The sequence below is a fragment of the Peromyscus leucopus genome, chromosome X, assembly GCF_004664715.2.
Source record: "Peromyscus leucopus breed LL Stock chromosome X, UCI_PerLeu_2.1, whole genome shotgun sequence".
Lineage (NCBI taxonomy): Eukaryota > Metazoa > Chordata > Mammalia > Rodentia > Cricetidae > Peromyscus > Peromyscus leucopus.
In genome coordinates, this window is record NC_051083.1 from 65,002,324 (window position 1) to 65,024,674 (window position 22,351).

Here is a 22,351-nt window from a genome sequence, read left to right on the forward strand (position 1 = left end):
TTAAGAAAACAAACGACAACAAATGCTGACATGGATGTGGACAAAAGGAAACCCTTCTACCCTGATGGTATGATTGTGAAGTGGTCTAACTTCTATAGAACTTGATCTACCGGATGGCCTAGCCATACACTACTCCTAGATATTTACCCAGAGGACTCCAGGTCAACATGTGGGAAAATGAATACACATGAAAACAATCCTGTTGACTGGATTATGACAGTCTCAGAAAGACAAATATATGTTTTCTCTCACTTATGGTTCCTAAACTTCACATAGTCACATAAAATCATATAAATATTTCACTGCTACTTTCATTATATATAATACATATTCACTATATATGTTATACATACATATATATACATATATATTATACATACATATATACATATATACATATATATATATATATGTGTGTAATGAAAATAGAAGAGAAATAGTCTAAGACAGTGCTTCTCAACCTTCCTAATGCTGCAACCCTTTAATTCAGTTCCTCATGTTGTGGTGACCCCCAGCTATAAAACTATTTTCATTGCTACTTCATAACTGTAATTTTGCTACTGTTGTGAATCATAAGGTAAATGTCTGTGTTTGGGGATGGTCTTTTGGGGATTGTGATCCACAGGTTGAGAACCTAAGGGGACTGATTGAAAGGAAAGATCAAAAAAGGTAGGGTAGGTGTGAATAAAGCAAGATACATATACTATATGCCTGCAAGAAGTTTCTAAGTGATGAGTAATATTTTAAAAGGAGTCAGGCTTCTCATCTCTGAAGGAAACTGGCTCTCCCTACCCCAGCAGGCATCAACTGCCAATAGTCGCTCAAATAGGGATGGGACTTGATGAGCCCCTCCCAGCGTGCAGCAATAAGTGGACTCAGTGAGTTTTGTTCTGTTTTGTTTCTTTTTGTTTTGTTTCATTTTGTTTTTTAGAGAAAAAGGGAGCATGAAGTTGGGAGGAAAAGTGGTGTGGAGGTTGGATGGCAGGGAATGAGGATATATTTAATACTTTATATGCATGAATAACTTTTAAAATATTTAAAAGAGTTGGTCCTTTAAACATTTCTAAAAATCATTTACCAAATCAGTGTTACCCTCATTCCAAAGTGAGGTCAGAACATAGTACAGAAAGAGAACTATAGACAAATTTCATTGATGAACATAGGTGCAAATCCCCAATAAATAGCTTGAAAACTGAATTCAACAGCATATTAATGGAGCGGGGAAAAATGGTTTAGAAGAGTATCCAAGTTCATTTCCCAGGATGCACATCAGTTGGCTCACAACCACCTGCAACTCCAGGTTTAGGGAGATCCTATGCCTCTGGCCTCTTTGGGTACATAGACTCACATACACATTCCTGCACACAGACATATGCACATACAAACATAATTTTAAAATAAAAACATATCTAAAGTCAACAAAACAGCACATTATAAAGACCATACACCAGTGCCAACTAAGATTTATTCCAGAAATGCAAAGATGATTCAACATAATATGCTGCATAAATAGAATCAAGCACAAAAATCATATGAACATTTCAATGTATGCTGGAAAGGCATTGGACAAAATTCATCATCCCCCCCATAATTAAACCCCTGAAACTGAAAATAGAAGGAACAGACTTCAACATAATTAAGGCACATACAATATTATACTGAATGGCAAAAAATGAAAGCATTCCTTCTAAAATCAGAAAACGAGACAAGGGTGTTCACTCTCACCCCTCTTGTTCAATATAGTGCTTGAAATCTTGTCTAGAGCAATAACAAAAAACAGAAGCAAAAGGGATATAAACAGGGAGAGAAGTTAAGATAGCCCCTTGGCAGATGACATGATCCTGTATTTAAGACTCTAAAGTCTCCACCAAAAAATCTTAGATCTGATCAACACTCCAGCAAAAGCAGTAAGATGTAAAATCAGTAGCCTTTCTTTTTAAATATAATACTTTGTTAATTCATTGAGAATGTCATGTATGTACACAATATATTTTGATCATATTCACTCCTCATATCTATCCTTAACTCCTCTCAGATTCACCCCATCTCCTCTCAACTTCATGTCTTTTATTTCGATAACCCACCAAGTCAAATTTCTGTTTTCAATATACTCATGAGTATGGGGGTCAATCATTAGACCATGGTAGACCTACCAGGGGCCACATGTTAAAGTAAATGGACTTTTCCCTCCCCCAGAAGCCATCAACTTCCAGTAGCTACTCAGCTAGGTGTGGAAGCTCCTATGTGCCTCCCCCATTCATGCTGGACTGTTGACTGGCTTGTTCTTATGCAGGTCTTAGGCAGTTAACCACAGCTGTTGTGAGTTCATTATTGCAGTGATCCTGTCGTGTCCACAAGACAGTTTTTCTCCAGTCCTTCCTGACCTCTGCTCTTACAATCTTTTGACGCCTACTAGTCCTTGAGCCTTGGAGAGAGAGTGTGTAATACAAATGTCTCATCTGTGGCTGAGCACTCCATGGACACTTATTCTCTGCTATTTCACCAGTTGTGAGTTTTGCATTAAGTGCTTTGCTGACCAGTTTCATGTCAACTTGAAACAAGCTAGAGTCATTTTGGAAGAAGGAACCTCAAGAAAGAGGAATTATATCCATCAGATTGGTCTGTGGGCAAGCCTTTAGTGCATGTCTTTAACTGGTGATTGATGAAGAAGGGCCTAGTCCACTGTAGGTAGCACCACCCCTGGGCTGGTGGTCCGAGGGTATATAAGAAAGCAGGCTGAGCAAGCCTTGGGAAGCAAGCCAGTCAGCAGCACCCCTCCATGGCCTCTGTATCAGCTCCTGCCCTCAGGTTCCTGCCCTGTTTGAGTTCTTGCTCTGACTTCCCTTAGTGATGGATTGTGATGTAGAACTGTAAGCTGAAACAAACCCTTTCCTCCGCAAGTTGTTTTTGGTCATGGTCTTTATCATAGCAATAGAAAAGTAACTAAGACAAGTGTCATCCACTGCACAAAGAAATTTCTCTGATGAAGACTGAGAGCTGCATTAGCCTATGGGTACAGAAACAAGTGTTTAGAGTGCAGTTTGAAACTGTGCCGATTCAGCAAAATAATAGTAGTAGATTCACTCCTGGGGCATATGAGCTCCCAACCATAGATTCACGGCAGAAGCTTTTCTATATACCAACAATGACCTCCCCAAAAAAGAATAAAAAAGAAAAAAATTCCACTTCGACAGCTTCAACAAATAAAGTAAAATACCAAGACCTAAGCTAATGATGCTAAAGACCTCAACAGTAAAGAAACAAGCTAGAATCCACTATAAAATAGAAATGGTTCTCATTTCCATTGGTAGAGTTAATGCTGTTAATGCTCTACTACCAAATGTGATCTATAGATTAAATTTGATAACCATCAAAATTCTAATAAGTTCATAAGTACAATGGCCACGTCATGTCCAGAACACACTATTTAACAGCAGGCCTCCCCAACCTTTGGCTCTTACAGTCTTCCTTCATCCCCTTCCATAATGTTTCCTGGGCCATGTAAGATTGTGTTATAAAGATGTGTCATTTAGGGCTGAGCACACCACAGTTACTCATTCTCTAAGCCCTGACTCCCTGTTGATCTCTATACTAATTGCTATCCATTTCGAAAGTGGGCCATGCAAAAAGGGCATGAAGTTGGGAGGAGGATGTGGCAGAGGGGTCTGGGAGGAGTTAGGAGGACACTGGGAGGTTGGTACGATCAAAATACATTGTATTTATGAATGAAATAAATACATAACTTAAAAAGAAAACACCTAATGGCATTCCTTACAGAACTATTAAAAAATCCTAAAGTTCATTTGAAAGCACAAAAGATCCCAAATAATCAGGGCAATCCTAAGCCAAGAGTATGCTAAAGGGTTTACAGTACCTGCTTTCAAGCTATAATACAGAAGCATAGGAAACAGAAAGGCATCATGGTAGTAGCACAAATTAAAAAAAAAAAAAAACTCCACAAAAAACCTAGACTAGGGAAATAGAATGGAATATCAGGAAAGAATTCCATGCAGGGCAGTGAAATGGATCAGCATTGTCACCAGGCCTGAAGACCTGAAGTCAATTACTGGGACATACAGGATAGGAGGAGAGAGTCAGCTGCCTCAAGTTGTCGTCTGATATCCACAGATGTGTGCATGTATATGCACATGCAGGCACACACACATGTACATATGCACATTAATTATAACAAAATAAGTATAACTTTAATTAAAAAGAAATAATCGTGTGCATCTACAGCCATCTGATTCTTTAATAAATTTCCCCCAAATCACACGTTAACAAAAGAACAGATTATTTAACAAGTGGTGCTGGATAAAGTGAATATCCACATGAAAGTCTTAAATTAGGCCCATAACTCTCACCCTGTACAAAAACAACTCAAAATGGACCCTAATGGAAGACCTGAATCTTTGAAAATTTTATGCAAAAACATAGAAGAAGCAGCAATTTAGAGAGGTCAAAGCACAGACAATGAATGTAAACAGGATGCTAGGACATAATTAGCTATTAGAATTGGGTTAGCTTAAAATATTTCTGTATAGCAAAAAAAAAAATCAATAGAGTGGAGAGACCGCCTATAGAATAGAAGAAATTCTTTGCCAGCTATTCATATAACGGTAGATTAATATGTAGAATACATAAAGAACTCAAAATATTAGGCACTAAACCACAAGTAATCCAGTTGATAAACTGGCTAAGGAACTGACATTTTAAGAATATATTTTTATCTATGAGTGACAATTCCATATAAGTATGGAGTGTATTTTCATCATAGCCAACTTTACATATACTATTACAACATTATTCATGAGAGCCACACTACAGAATCAATCTAGGTGCCTACTAACAGATGAATGGGCAAAGAAATTTTGCTATGTATGCACGTAGGTTTTATTAAGCCATAAAGAACAATGACATTTTGACATCTTTCCGGAAAATGGGTGGAGGAAAATAGAGGTCATGGTGTTAGTTGACATAAGCTAGTCTCACAAAAACAAGTATCACAGGTTCTTTCCCCTCTGCGGAATCTAGTGGAGGAAGCAACATGAGAGTAAAAAATGGGAGTACTAGAGATGTGGGAGGGGGAAGAGTCAAAAAGGGAGGTGACTAGAATGCAAGTACATTATAAGCATACATGGAAAAGTGCTTTCACAATGAAACCCCTCATTTGTGCAATTAATATGCACTAATGAAAACAAAGATAGAAAGAACTTCCAGGGGGAAATAAACCGTTCCACGACCCCAGAATGGTTTATTTTGCTCAATTCCAGTCAAGCTCTGAAAGGACAAAATGACTCTACTACTGTAAAGCATCTTCTATAGGGAATCACCCAGCATTTATGTCAGACTTTTGACTTAATATTGTTTTTTATATTTACTCATTCTGATGCGAATATTAGTACTTCACTCTTTTTTTTTTAATAGTGATGGGGATTAAAGCCAGATCTAATGCCTGCTGTGCAAACACTGCCATCAAGCTGTGGCCAGAGCCCCCATACTTTTTTACTTTTTATTGCTGTATATTATTGCCAGATAGGTCACTACCACAATTCATCTCTTTTGACTTGACACTCTATGCAATTTTTACAGTTATTTTTAAAAAGCTTCTATGGAAAAAAACTGTCACAAAAATGGCCATTGTATTATAATAATGGGGTAGTGATGGATGAAACACAAAAATGCAACTATATGCACAAATATATATGTTTGATGTTGATGTCAGGTGTGGTTACTCATGTCTGTAATTCCTTCATTTAGGAGGCAAAGACAAGAGGATCGGAGATCAAGCCATATTCAGCTACATAGAGAGTTCAAGGCTAGCATAAACTAAACCCAGTCTCCAAAAATTACAAGAACAACAACAAAATAAAATATGGATGGATGTTAAGAAAGAGAGAAACAGCAATGCAGTAAGAGCAAAAGACATCAATACACCACTTTAACAATGGGTAGGCTAGTCATGCAGAAAATTAATAAGGATACATTTAACTTGAACTATATTTAAGACCAAAAGCACCTAGCAAGCATATAATGTTCTATCCAAGAGCAAGAGGATACATACTCTTCTTGAGCATACATAGAAAGAACACTCTCTAGGACAGATTATATGCTAGGCCACAAAACAAATCTTAACAACTTTAGGAAGACTAGAATCATATCAAATATCTTTTCTGAACACAATAGTAAATGCAACTAGAAATCAATAACATGAGGCAAAATGGAAAATCCACAAATAATGGAAAGTAAATAATAAGCCCTTGAATGGTCAGTGAGTCAAAGAAGAAAGCAAAAAGGAGATGGAAAACAACACAGCTTAACACAAACTAAAATAGAAATGGCACACACCAAAAGCAGTTCTACAGGGGAAGTATAGAGCCAGAGTGAACTAAAAGCCGGAGTGAATTTAAACAGGACGAACTCAAATGAACAGACTAATGCCACACCTCAAGGAAATAGATAAAAGCAATCTATGCCCAAAGCTAATAGAAAGAAGAAACTAAAATCAGAACAAATACAAAATAGCATAAAATTAATAGATAAGATCTGAGATATGATGGCTTGGGGGAGGGAAATGACAGAGGGTAATGGACTGAAAACAACTAAAATTCATCATATATGCATATGAAACTGTCTAAGTTTGTAAATGGAAGAAAAAGAGGTTAATGAATCATTTTCTGTTGACAAACTTAATTCTCATGCATGTCAGCAGTTTCACTCTGTTCCATGAAGCATTTAAAAGAATAAAAATTAAATCATTTGGAAGGGGTAAAATGTTCCAAGTAAACAAAGACCTATTTTATTAATAGCAAAAAAAAATAAGAAATATGAGGGCTTTTAAGATAAACACAATTTTTCAAATTCTAAGCTATACTTAGAAAAATAAGATTCAAATAAAAACAGCAATGAAGACAATTAATAGTAGAGAAATACAAAAGATCACAAGTGACTATTATGAAGTTATAGAGAAACAAATAGAGAAAAAATAAGTTGTTGGTAACAGCTTATGAAGATGGAATAATGATAAAGTGAAAGTCTGAACATAATAACTATGAGAAATGAGATTAAATTAATAATAAAAGATTTCCCATAAAAGAAGAGCCTGAGATCTGGTGATTTTATCTAAGTATCTACAAAACTCTTAAAGGACTAGTACACCCAAACTCTTCCAAAGACAGAAGAGGAACAACCACTTCCAAACTCATTTTACAAGGCCAGCATCACCATGGCACCAAAGCCAGACACAGGCACTACAGGAAAAGAAAATTATAGGCAAATATCTCTGATGAACACGGATATAGGAGATCATCAAAAATACTAGTAACTCAAATTTAAGACCACAATAAAAGGATAATACACCATGATCATGTAGAATTGATCCCTGTGGCATATGGATGAACCAAAACATACATATTAGGGCTAGTAGGATGGCTCAGTAGGTAAATGCATTTGCCAACAAGCCTGACAACCACAGCTCAATCCCTGGGACCCACATAATAGAAGGAGGGAACCAAATACCACAAGTTCCCCTCTGACCTTCACATGTGCAGGTAGTACACACACACACACACACACACACACACACACACACACACACACACAAAACAATAAAAATGTACAGACCATATAAGTCAATAAATTCAGTATATTACATTACTGGAATAATGGAGGAAGTCATATAATCATCACAAATGCAGAAAAAGTATTTGAGAAAATTTGACATCATTTCATGATTTAAAAATGACCATAATTTAGGCTTAGAGAGAATGCACTTCCACACAACACAGACTCATGTCTAACATCATCCTCAGTAATGCAAAACTGAAAGCTACCACTCTAACATCAGAAAGAATATTCAAAAAATTAATGAAAAGCCAGGCATGATGGTTCATGCTTGTAATACCAGGATTTGGTAGATGGAGGCAGGAAGACAATGAGTTCAAGGTCATGAAACCCTGTCCCCCCCCCCACATACACACACAAAAAGATTCAATGTGTTTCTATATATTAACAATGAGCTACACAAAAAAGAAATAAATATAAAATCTTATTCACAGTAGCATCAGAAACAGAAAAATACACAGGAATAAATTTAACCAAAGAGGTAAGAGAACTGTACACTGAAAATTATATATGATTGATTTTTTAAAAAGAGCTGTGGTAGATACAAATAAATGGAAAGATATGCTTGGGAACAAAAAAAAACATAGTATTTAGTTATCCATAACACTCAAAGAGATCTACAGATTCAATGAAATCTCTCCCCAAATGAAAATGGCATTTTTCACAGAAATATTTTTTAAGTTCTACAAGTCTTATACAACCACAATGAGTCCTGAGTAATCACAGCAATTTTGAGTAAGAAGGAGGAAATAGACTAAAGACACTACCTGCTTTCAAATTATATTAGCAAGCTAGAATAATAAGAACACTATGGCAGTGGCATAAGAACAGATACACAGACCAATGGAACAGTATGGTGATCTCAGGAACAAACCTACATGTGTGAAGTCAGCTGACCTTTGAGGGAAATGCCAAGAATACACAGTGGGCAAAGGGTAAGCTCCTTCATAAGCTGTGCTGAGGAAACTGGACATTCAAATACACAAGAGTGAAATTGCATAATTATTTTAAACTGCACACAAAAATGAATTCAAAACTGTTTAAAGACTTCAGGGCAACAACTGGAGCTATGAAACTCCTCAAAGAAGACATGGGGAAGCTCCTTAACGCTGCTCTCTGCAATGAATTTATGAACTTGACACCTAAAGCACAGACAACAAAAGCAAAAATAAACAAGTGAAACTTAAAACTAAACTTTTTACATGCAGTAAAGAAAAAAAATCAACAAAATGAAATAGAAATATATAGAGTGGGAGAAGACACTCATGAACCATGTAATAGCTAGGGGGTTAATACCCTAAAAATATAAGGAAAACACAACTCAACAATCCAAACCCTCTGAGCTGGGTATAGCTGAACATGCCTATCAGCACAGCTCTTAAGAGTCAGTACTTGCTTTGAACTCATTCAGGAGGCACCAGGTTTGAACTTCAACAAGACCTAAACAAGGCATAGTGACAAATGTCTGTAGTCATAACACTCAGGAGGTGAAAGGAGTATCAGAAATTCAGGCCAGTCTCAGATGTATACTGAGTTCAAGGTTGGCCTGGAAAGCATAAGACCTAGTATCAAAAAGACGGAAAAAAAAATAATAGATGTGAGACTACCACAAGTTTGAGGCTCCGTATCATCATCATCGTCATCGTCATCATCATCATCATAGGTACTATTATTATCATTAAATTAAAAATAGGGCCGTTAAAATAAAAAAAAATCTCCAAAGGAAATATACAAATGGCCAATTAGTAAATGAAAAGATTCTTAACATACTTAATCAAAAAGGAAAACAACTAAGTGTGTCACTGTGGGAATGGGCTTTGAAGTCTCTTCTGCTCAAGTCTTGCTCAGTGTGACACTCAGATCACTTCCTGTCACCTGCAGATCAAGATGTAGCTCTTTCTCCACTCTCAGCTCCTTCTCCAGCACCGTGACTGCCTGCACACTGCCATGTCCTGCCATGGTGATAATGGACTGAACTTCAGAAACTGTAAGCCACCCAATTAAATGTTTTCCTTTATAAGAGTTGCTGTGGTCATGGTGTCTCTTCACAGCAATAGAAACTATTACTAAGACAGAAGTTAGTACCAAGAACTGGGATATTACTGTGATAGGCCAGATCATGTTTTTGTTTGAAGGAATATGTACCTTGGGACTGTGCATTAGAAAAGCAATCAAATGATTTAGGTGCTGCCTAATGGCCCATACTAGTGGGAGCATAGAAGACAATGGTGCTGAGTGTGATTTGATAAACTGTGGGGGCCTGGATCAAGAGGTTTCAAAGTAGATGAATATTAATATATGGCCTAGAGATTGTTCTTGTGATATTATGGTGAAGAATGTAGCCACTTTTTGCCCTTGTCCAAAGAGTCTGCCTGAGAATAAAACGAAGAGATTTGGATTAATTCTGTTGGCAGAGGAAATTTCAAAAGAGCCTAGACAGTAAGACTCTGTCATGTAGTTACTAGTGTTTCTGCTTGTAAAGATTTATAATGAAAAGAAGAAAGTTGAGCAAGGAGATAAACAGATTAAGAAATGGGATAAAGAGAGTGGTGACCTTAGGGCAAGATCCCACTCAGCTAATTTCCAACTTTTGAAAAGGAGTTAAAGAAAAGCTTAGGGCCAGTGTGGTGGTGCATGCTTTAAATCTCAAAACTTGTGGCAGAGGCTGGTGGATCTTTGAGTTTGAGGCCAACCTGGTCTACAGAGAAAATTCTGTAACAGTCAAGGTTATGCAGTGAAGGAATTAATAGAAAACAGAAACTGATGAAGATGTGATTGGACTACTGAGCCATATTCTGGCCCCAGCAAGCAGCAGAACTTGGAAGCTTTGGCCACATGGTTCTGGCTTCAAAGTCAAGGATAGAAGAAAGGAGTTATAAACCCCCCCTCCTCGGCTAAGGAAAACTGCTGAGGCCACGCATGTGTCAGGGGTGTCCTTGAATGGAGGCCTAGAGAGGCCATTGCATGAAGCTGTGAAGGTGAAGCCTGGATTGCCTCTGGGCCCCAAGATGTTGGAGATGCTAGAGCCATGGGACACCTGCTGAGAAGAGCTGCTAAGAGGGAGTGGAACAAGGCCAAGATTAAGAAGTGTGTCGAGGTCAGCAAAGACAAAAGGAGTTGGAGATCCGAAGAGCACTTTGACATCACACATGGAGATACAGAGTTTGGAGTTTTCCCAACTGGCTTTCAGTCTTGCTTTGGTCCACTATTTCCTCACTACATTCCCTTCCCTATATATCCTATGCTGGAAGTATGTGATCTGCTTTTTTATTTTGATTTTACAGGGGATTACAGTTAAGACATTGCATGAATCTCAGAAGATACTTTGAACTTTAGACTTTAAAACATTGTTGAGTTCCTTTGATCTTGGTTCAGTTGCCCCTGTAGATTTCCCCATCATGATCTTGAACTCCCTTGCTCATGTAATCCCTCTTCCCTCTCTTCAACTGGACTCCTGGATCTCAGCCTGGTGCTTGGTTGTGGATCTCTGCATCTGCTTCCATCAGTTACTGGATGAAGGCTCTATGATGACAGTTAGAGTATTCACCAATCTCATTACCAGGGTAGGCCAGTTCAGGCACTCTCACCACTATTGCTAGTTAGTCTAATCTGGGGTCATCCACGAACTTTAGACCAACAGTTGTGGAACCTGCATAGGACTGGACTAGACCCTCTGCATATGAGAGACACTTGTGTAGCTGGGTCTGTTTGAGGGGCCCCTGGTAGTGTGATCACAATCTATCCCTGGTGTATGAGCCAGCTTTCTGGATCCCATTACCTATGGTCAGACACTTTGCTCACCCCTGATAAAGTGGGAGGGGCTTGGTCCTGCCTCAACTGAATGTACCAGGCTTAGCTGTGCCCCCATGGGAGAACTTACCCTGTTGGAGAAGGGGATGAGACAGGTGCACAGGGGAATGGGAGGAGAAATGAGAGGGGGATCTGTGGTTGGTGTGTAAAATGAATTTAAAAATTTAAAAAAAAAAACATTGTTGAGACTGTGATAGACTGATAGACTATGGGGGCTTTTAAAGAAGGACTAAATGCATTTTGCACTATGGTATTATTACAGGTTTATGGGGCCAAGGAGTGGAATGTGGTAGTTTCAATGTAATTGGCCCCCATAAGCTCATAGAGAGTGGCATTATTAGGTGATGTGGCTTTGTTGGAGTAGGTGTGGCCTTGTTGGAGGAAGTATATCACTGTGGGGGTGGGTTTTGAGATAGCCTTTGATCAAGCTGGCTCAGTGTGACACTCAGATCACTTCCTGTTGCCTTCAAGATCAAACTGTAGTTCTTTCTCCACTCAGCTCCTTCTCTAGCACCATATCTGCCTGCATGCTGCCATGTCCTGCCATGATGAAAATGGACTGAACCTCTGAAACTGTAAGCCACCTCAATTAAATGGTTTTCTTTTATAAGAGTTGCTGTGGTCATGGTGTCCCTTCACAGCAATAGAAACCTTAACTAAGACAAAGGATTATAGAGATGGTTCAACAGGTAAAGGCACTTGCCACCAAACCTAACAATGCTCACTGTGGCAGGCGTGTGCCTCCACACAAACACACAAACACAATCTATCAATCAATCAATCAATCAATCAATCAATATAACTAATTTTTAAGTAAATGTAAATTGAAAGCACAACAAGCAATATTTCCTGACACATGGTACACAGAGTCAGCTCATGAGTATCTGAGACCCAGAACTTGAGTGTTTCTTTGGGTCCTCAGCCTGTACATGGCATCTCTGTAGCTATCGTTATGCCACATAATGAACACATTGAATCATACCATAAGTTTAGACTGCCATAAGAACACAGAAAATGAAAGAAAGTGAAGAGGTTTGTTGGACCCATCAAAGAAGGAAAAAAATAAATCGTATCATGCTAAGAAAATACAAAGACTATAAAGATGCAACAAAAGCCAGGAACAGCAATATATGCTTATAATCCCAGCAGCGGGGAAGCTGAGATACGCAGATCATGAGTGCAAAACAGCTTTAGCAAGACCCTGTCTCAAAAACAAAAAAAAAGGTGCATGAAAGGAGAAGCAGCAAGCAAAGAATGCTGATGACTAGAGAGATGGCTCCGTGGTTAAGAGCACTGGCTGCTCTTGAAGAGGACACAGGTTCAGTTCCCAGCACCAACGTGGTGACTCACAACTGTCTGTAACCCCAGGTCCAGTGGATCCAAAGCCCTCTTTCGGCCTCCAAAGGCACCAGGGTTGGCACACACATGGTGTACAGACAGATATGCAGGCAAAATACCCATGCACATAAAATAAAAGCAAATAAATCAAAACAAATATTTTTTTTAGAAAAAAAAAAGGATGATGAAGACTCCAGAGATAGCAGTCTCTGCCTGTTCTTTCCAATCTGATGAAACAAAACACAACAAGAAGTCAGGAAAATGACATGTCCTTCTGTCCACAGTTCTTCCCAGAGACAAAAGGAAGTATCAAAAACTATTATTCAAAATAGTGAAGGCCTACAGCCCCAGCACTGAAGAGGCAAAGGCTGGGGGATCACAGGTTCAAAGACCAACCTGGGTAACTTAGTGAGACTACCTCAATATTTAAAAGTTAAATTGACTATGGATTTAGCTCAGTGGTATAGTGTTTGCCTAGCATGCTCGAGGCCCTAGATAAGTAAATAATGAATCAGGAAAGAAAAAGAAAGAGTGGAAGAGGATGGTTATTAAAGTTTCCTTAATTAGAAGTGGCTTTATAAGAAACAGCCTAAATGAAAAGATTAATTAATTAGATCAATTAATTGAAGCAGGCCCATGTAACACATCCAGACCTGGAAGTGACCTTTTTGCCTGCCAGTACGTGTAAGGAATCCCTCACCCAGCTACATATGATTTGGATATCATTACCAAAAGTACCATCACTGAGATGCACGTGAGTGATTTAGGGAAAATATACGCAAGTTGCCAACAATCCTGAAAATGGACCAACAACAGTTTCATAAAGCAGCCCCTTATAATTTTAGGAGACTTCAAAGATTCTGGAAAGCCAAACTTGCTGTGATCACCACCACACAGCTTCACTGATCTACAGTCAAGTAAAAAGAACTTTGTTTTTGAGACGTGACCTTGTGATGTTGTGTAGGCTGTCCTTGAACTGCTGGGTTTAGTTCGAGCAATCCCCCTGCCTCAGCCTGTTCAATAGGTGGGACAACAGGTGTCCATCACTACAGCCAGCTACTGTTTATTAAATTGAAAACCAAACAAACACAATTAAATGATCAATGTTTTTTAATTAAAAAGGCAATGAGGACATGATGGTATGTGCCTGTAGACCCAGATACAAAGGAGGATCACTTAAGCACAGACATTCCATAACAGCCTGGATCACACAGAGAGATCACAGCTTTAAAATTATATTATCTCATACTTACTCAGAGGGCTACTATAAAATATAGAAACATGGCATATGCTGATGAGGACATGGAGAACATGGAACTCTTGTACATCACTGATGAGAATGTAAATTGGTATTGCCATTTCAAGAAAAGAATATGGAGGCTACTCAAAAACTAAAAATAGAACTACTATATGAGCCAGCAAACCCATGTCTGGGTGTATACCCTAAGGAAATAAAATCACTATCTCAAAGAGACATCTGCACTCCCATGTCCATTGCAGCATAATTTATAATAGCCAAGATGAGCTGGAGGGATGTTTTAAAAGTTAAGTCTACTTGTTCTTGCAAGAGGACCTGAGTTCAATTCCCAACACTCACGTGGTAGTTCACAACCATCTATAACTCCTTTTTCAGGGGATCTGATAGCCTCTTCTAACCTCCACAGGCATCAAGCATACAGTAAGTGCACATACATACATGTAAGCTAAGCACACATAAAATAAAATTAATAAATCTAAAAAATAAAAATAAAACATAGAATGGCTAAGATGTAGAAAGCCTAATTGTGCATCAAAGGATGGTGGGATTAAAAAAAAAAAGTGTGGTATATGTGTACAACTGAATACATTCAGTCTTAGAAAAGAAGAAAATCCTGTATTTACAGTAACCTAAATGAACCTAGAGGACATTATGCTCAGCAAAATAAATCAAAGACAGACAAATAATCCATAACCATGGCTATTTACAAACCTTTAAAAAGTAGACTCATAGAAGCAAAGAACACAATGGGGGCTGCCGGCTGCTGGAAGGTATAAGAAAATGGGAGATGTTAGTCAAAGAGTAAGACTGTGCAACTAGCTGGGCGGTGGTGGCGCACACCTTTAATCCCAGCACTCGGGAGGCAGAGGCAGGTAGATCTCTGTGAGTTCAAGGACAGCCTGTTCTACAGAATGAGTTCCGGGGTTCCAGGACAGCCAGGGTTACACAGAGAAACCCTGCCTTGAAAAACCGAGAGAGAAAGAGAGAGAGAGAGAGAGAGAGAGAGAGAGAGAGAGAGAGAGAGAGAGAGAAGGGAGGGAGGGAGGGAGGGAGAGAAGGAAGGAAGGAAGGAAGGAAGGAAGGAAGGAAGGAAGGAAGGAAGGAAGGAAGGAAAGAGAGAGAGAGAAAGAGAGAGAAAGAGAGAGAAAGAGAGAGAAAAAGAAAAAAGAAAAGAAAAAGTGTGCAACTAAAAGTTCTGTAAATGTGATATGTATTACAATGACAATAGCTAATCATATTGTTTTGAATAATTGAAGTTGGATGAAAGACTAGATCCTACACATTCTCACACACACAAAGAAAGGTTATGAGGTGATGAACAGATTAATATGCTTGAGTAGGGAATGTATTTAACAACTTATTGCATATCAAAAATGGCATATATACCTTAAATATAGATGATATTTACTTATAAATTATACCTGAATTTTAAAAGACCTAGGAGTAATTCTTCATTATGTTGAATCTGGAAATGAAGTATTAGTTAGAACAGCAAAGACAAAAACAACAAAAGAAAAAATAAATTGGAATTCCTCAAATTTAAAAATATGCATAAAAGTGAAAAGACAGTCTGAAAATGAGAGTAAACACTTGTAAATTGTATATCTGATACATTTCTAGCATGGTGGATGTTCTGAAGAATGTTTAAACTCAGTAACAGACAAACCCAGTGAAAAAGTAAGCAAGGGACTTAAAATATACTTCTCTATGGAAAATATACAAATGACTAGTAAGCATAAGAAACAATGTTCAACCTTATTAGCCATTAGGGAAATGCAAATAAAACTACATTGAGAGGCTACTCCACGTCAATCAAATGTGAAGTGCTGGTGGGAATGTGGTCAGAATCTAAAGTGGTGAATGACCATCAATTCTTGCAGGTCTGTATATCCCCAAAGGAATTAAAATAATGCATTAAAGTGAACATTTGCACATGGTTACTCATTGTGCCTCTCTTGTTGATAGTCCAAAGTTGGAAACAACCTGAATGTGTTCTATTCATGAAAACCAGATGATAAACGGGATGTATATCCATATTCACCTATAAAGATGAATGAAGTGCTGATACGTGCTATAGCATGGATAAACCTCAAAAAATATTATGCCGAATAAAAGAAGCCACTCAAAAAGAGCCACACATTGTATTTTCTTGAAAAATAAATCCATGAAAGCAAATTAGTCATTTCCAAAAATAGAAGGGAGATGGGAAGTGATTGATTAAGGTGTATAGTTTCCTTGCAGGTGATGAGAATGTTTTAGAACTAAACAGAGGTACTAAAAGAACAGCATTGTAAATGTATTATGTGCCACTGAGCCACACATCTTAACATGGCTAATTTTATGTTTTGTGAGTTGCTCTTCCAAAATGGCAGCAAAAACAGCAAAATAGAAGGAAATCCCAGTTGTGCTTGAGGACCACCAAACAATGCACAGATATTTCAAAACCATGACTTGAAAATGGTGGGCAGCAGGAAGAAGATTCTTGGAGTCACAGTTTAGAAATCTGAGTTTGAGATCTACTATTAATCACCTGCATGAACTGAGAAAAGTTGTGTGCATCTCTGAGTAGTAGTAGTCTCCAATTTTCTTCCCTTACACTATAAATTTTTCAGAAGAATTATTCACAAACATAAACCCTATATCATGCACATGAACATTGCCCACACAAGCTCATGGACTTGCTGGGAGAGACAACGAGTTGATTAGTGTTAAAGTCCTTGGTATTATATAGAAAGGCTGGCTGAATTTAGAAATAACCAATTGTGTTCTTACCTACTTTGTATATTCACAGAGCAATTGCTGAACAACTAATATATGCCAAATAATGCTCTGTGTACTGAAGATACAGATAAAGAAACAGTCTAGTAGGAAAGGCAGAAAAACAGATTTGATTAAGAAATGTGATGTGGAAAATAACGTAGTGTGTAATAGGGAAGCCGTGGTGTGAAACGGACATTACCACCTCACTCAATCTGGAAAGATTGCTGGGATAGGGTAACAAAACAATAGCCAGGTAAAATGATGAGTAGGGAAAATTGAAAACTAAGCAGGAAGGTGGAGAAGGTACAAATATTCCTTAAATGAAATAGCGTCTTGGCGGGGGGGAGTTGGGGCAGCTAGTGTTGCTGGTATATTAATAGGCAAGACAGGAGTGGCAAAAATAAAATAAAAAATAAAAGGTTCATTCACTAAGTGAGGACAGGATCAAGACAGGCCCTTTGGGCCATGAAACAAGTGAGAGAACCTGCCTCAATATTTGAAGTAGAGAGCAATCAATTTCAAGTTCTCTCTCTCTCTCTCTCTCTCTCTCTCTCTCTCTCTCTCTCTCTCTCTCTCTCTCTGTGTGTGTGTGTGTGTGTGTGTGTGTGTGTGTGTGTGTGTGTGTGTGTGTCTGGCCTGTCTGTCTGTCTTCCTCTCTTGTGTGCATGCACACACACACACACACACACACACACACATATACACATGCAAAAAAGAAAGGCCCATGGTTACCCATCAAAGAGTTCTAAATACCCAGAGTTCCGTGATTAAATTTACATTTTTGAGATCATTGGGGGCTGAAGTGGAGAAGACCTAGGTTACAGACATCAGGTAGAGCATCACAGTAGCCCCAATTTGAAGTGATAAGTCCTTGAATTAAGGCAGTAAAAATAGAACAAGTGAGTGACTTGAAATGTATTTAAAAAAACAATAGAACTTGAATTTGTAGCTAATGGGAAACAATTAGAGAGTGATGCTGCAATTTCTAGTTTAGGTGACTCTCAGATAATGGTACCACCAAGTAAAGCTGGAAACTCTGGGATAGGGTCATGTTAAGTTGTAATATGGTGCATTCAAATGGGACACATTGGATTTAGGGTACTCATAATTGTCATATGGCGTCATACATCAATCTGTAGCTTGGGGATAAGGGGGAACATGTGGAGGCGAGGGTTATCAGAACACAGACAGTAGTGAAATGTGGAGAGCAGAAGCCTCAAGAGAATGTGACTCTCCCGGCCTTTTCTTGTGCTTTTTCTTTGGCTGGTTTTCTTCTGTTTGTTTGTTTTGTCCTATTCTAGTTTATATTTTATTTTATTAATTTTTAGATGCCCTTTTGTGTTCTAATGAGAGAGAGAAAGAAAGGGGAGGAATTTGGATGGGAAGGGATGTGGAGAAGATCTGAGAGGAGATGCAGAAAAGAAAACCATGATCAGAATATATTGTGTGGAAAAAAATCTATTTTCAATAAAAAAAAGTTGAAAATTAGAAAATTTTCCTGATTCTTCTCTTCCTTCCTTTGGATAAAATCCCCTATACAGGAAAAGCGCTAAGGGTTTAAGGACTGGAGAGAAATGATAGGTTTATGCATCTGAAAGGGAACATTACTCTAGACAGGAAAGGCAGGCTTCAGTCCTGCAGTCAGTCAGCTATCAGCACACGTGCAGAGATCCACTCAGACCTTCCAGAGCTCTTGTCGATCCACACAAGACCTTCCCTACCCTCAGCTTGGCACAGCAGGTTGGCACCACATACCACTGCCTTGAGACTCATGCCTGCTACTGCCAGCACAGTGGCCCACGAACTGTGTTTGGAAGGCCATGTGTGTGGCGGCTTTTCTGCTCTGCTTCTAAATGGAGGAAATTCACTTGGCTGATTTTCACAAACACTCTCTAGGAGGAATGTGCAGCAGGTTTCTAGTCTTGGTCTCCTTAGACATAAATTAAGATCTTGTTTGTTCCGAATGACTACTGCCCCATCCTGCCAGAAACTCCACTGTGCTCTCTGGGGTGTGCAGCCTCTATTTATTAGGTTATTTTGTTGGCCAGGGGCTCACACTGTGCTTTGTTCTCATTGCTTTGCCGCTCCCATGACTGGCTGCCGAGTAAACCAGACGGTGACCTCTGATTCACTCATCCACCAATTCTATTCATATCTTTTCGTTGTCTTTGGATGGTATGACCAAGCACCTCAAAGCAGATGCTGTGAGCCTTGTGTACTGCTCCAGAGTGACAAGCTCCTCCCAGACCCTGGAGACACATAGGAAATCCAGCTGCAAGAGCTCTCTCCTGGCCCCACCCCAGCAATGGTAGTACAGTTGGGGACACAGAGCTTCAAAATTCTGGCTCTCCTAGATCACTTTGAGCATCAGCGAGCCTGGCCCTGTTTGAAGGCAAGGAAGTCAGCTGCCTTCAAGAGATTTTAAGAGGCACCAAAAGGCCTTTCTATCCAAAAACTTCACTTACCTACCTCATTTCCTTTTGGTTAAGGAACTGTGCCTCCAAAACTGCCGTGAGGGCAAACATACAGGGAAAAGGTGCGACTAGATATCAAATGACCTTGCCGCTGGCTCCAACTATGTTGCCTGGCCATGAGAAAGCAGTTTTGCTTTTCTGGGCCTCATTTTCCTTAATATACTGTACAACATATACACTTACAAATGGTATGGCATCATCTTTAAGGCCTCTTCTGAATATAAAATTCTGTATTACTATGACCCAAGTTCAGGCTCCAAAGTTGATTTCCAGAGGCTACCATTTAAGTAACCAAAATTTACTTAGCCATTTGTTTGAATTGAATAGATACGCCACCAAAGTCAAGGGCATGGCTTGGTCACATGGATATAACAGAAACCCTTCATGGAAACAAATACTGAGAAGAAAACTAGAGACACCCCACCCTCTTTTCTTCACTGATTAAATCATCTCTTCCCACCCACTTCTCACTCATCACTACTGGCCATCTTAACCAGGAAAAAGTCAATGTCATCCAGAAGGTAAAGAAATATGGGAAGGTGGGCATAAACTTTCAGGTTAGGGGAGAAAGACAAAATCCTAAAATGGACTGGTTCCTAAAGACCAAGGTGAAGCAGCCACAGAGTTCTCTACAGTATGGAGTCAGAAAGTAGCTTTCCTCAGAGGAATGTGATCTATGCATCCAGAAGCCTAGGATAACAAGAACTAGGTAGTCTCTTTCCTCCTAAAGAAAGAAAACATTGGAATCCCAGTCTATCTTGGCCTCCTTAAGATAGCCAAGCCACAGAAGAGCACTTAATAATAATGGTATCTAACCTTTATTAGTATTTACTATATAATGGGCAGGATTCTAGGTCCTTCAGAAAATTGAAATAATTAGCCCTTATAATAATTTTATATGGTAAGTGCTATTATCAATACATTTTGCAAATTAGGATAGTGAAAGAAACTGCTTAAGTAATTTGATTAAGGGAATATGGCAAAAAAAAAAATATGGAAGCCGTTAAGCCAGGGAGTCCAGCTCCAAAATTAGTGCTCTTCCAAAAAAAAAAAAAATGGAAAAGCGACGTCTCATAAGAAACAGATGAGAACGGGGAAGATCCTTAAGGACTACCAAGAACCACTTCTTCTTTATACATAAGGGAACCGAGGCACTGAAAGAAAGGGATTTCCACAATGCCACACAATAAGCAAGCATGCGTATAACAGAGTCAGAACCAGCATCCCAATCTGCTGCCTCCCAACACAGTGTTCTTTCCACTACTGCTTCAGAACGTGTGTTGTGTCTCTTTGTTGAACTGCCTTCCCCATCACCTTATACAGCTGACAACGCCAGCCTGGTCATTCCCACAGCCTGCCTGACAAGATTGTGGACAGGCAGCCATCTCTGTTGAGTGAGTCATTATCTTCCCTTTCCAAAATATAAATGAGACTAGAGCTGGCTTCACCCAAGCATTTTCCAAATGATTAGATCCCTAAATCCCAGTATCACCTCTGTGGGGGTTACCAATAGAATGCAAAACCAACATTTTCCATCCATAAAGACATCAACACCCAACCACGCCAAGGCCTCGACCTTCTGAGAAGATGAGTGTTCAATGATGTATGAGGCCCGCCTCCTGCTCAGACAGATCCATGGACTCAAATCGGAACTTTTTAAGGGTCATTCAGGGAAACCAATACTAAGCCCAGCTGGAAAAGTTCTGCCTGATTCACTAAGAAGTCATGAGTAAAACATGTGATAGTAGAGTGTAAGGCTGGGTGGTGGGCTATGGAGGGAGTTGGGGTCACCTAGTTTATAATGCCACTCATGTCTGATGGCCGGGACTCAGGAGGTGGGCAGCCCAGGTCCTCCAAAAGTCTAGGCTACTCTTCTCTTGGTATTCATGGCTTTCTGCCTCAAAATGTTGGATTTTACAAAGCCATGTCCCCACTCCACGCCTCACTCCACCCGTCCAGCGGGTGTGGGAAACAAAAGACTCTACTAGAGATGAGAAATTTTAAAGGTCTCTTGTGGGGCTGAGGCTTCGACCCACATGAGACATTCTGTCCATTACCCAATTCCTTTATTATGGGCCTCAGACCTAGACACACACCATGGAGCCTGCTGAGGCATGAAAGACCTACCTCCTCATGAGGATGGGAGATGGGAGTTCCAGGCCTTGGCAAGGCAGAACAATACAGGAGAACCTTCTCTAGACAGGAGTGAAGGACAGTCCCCAGAGGCTAGTTGTTGTCACAGGGCAGTGTCGGCGCCCCCTTTTATATTATGTTCAGACTTTCCACTGCCTAAGGATGGCACAGAAGCTTCCAGTGATGGAAAAGGGAAACGGATGTTTCTGAAGCACTTGTGAGATACCAAACAAACAGCGTTCCCTTCACTCATTCACTCACTCTTCTTCCAGACAATAGTTAACTGCCACCTATGATGTGCGAAGCATAATGGAGAAATTTTTAAAATTACAAATCAGGGGGCCTATTTTCCAAAAAGTCCCATACTCAAGGGGCCATGGCCTATAACGTTCCCAAATATCACACAGCTGTGTTTGAGAAACACCTTTAAGCGAGATTATCCCAGTTTCCCAACTTGAAGAACCTTCAGAAAAAACCATCTGGGGCAAGTTTTTTGTTGTACAAGTGAAAACACAAACGAAAGGACAGAGCATACATAACAGAGTTGGCCTAGGCATTAAGGCTTCAGCAGACTAAACCGTTACTTGGTCCTATGCTTACTTCAGCAGTACATGGAAGAAGAGATTAAAATGGCCCCAGGGGGAGGGTTACACACAAATATAAGCATTCCACACTTGGTGCACACATAGTCAAAAGATGACACTGTATCCCCATAAATTTGCACGATTATTATGTATCAATTTAAACCTTTTAAAATTAAAGTAGTTTGATATGAAATAATAACACTGTTTCATAGAAATTTTATGTTTAAGATTCAAAGAGTATTGAAGTTAGAGAGATGGCTTAAGATGGTTAAGAGCACTGGCTGGTCTTCTAGAGGATCTGGGTTCAAATCCCGAACTCACATGGCAGTTCACAATTGTCTGTAATTCCCATTCCAAGGGGACCTGACACC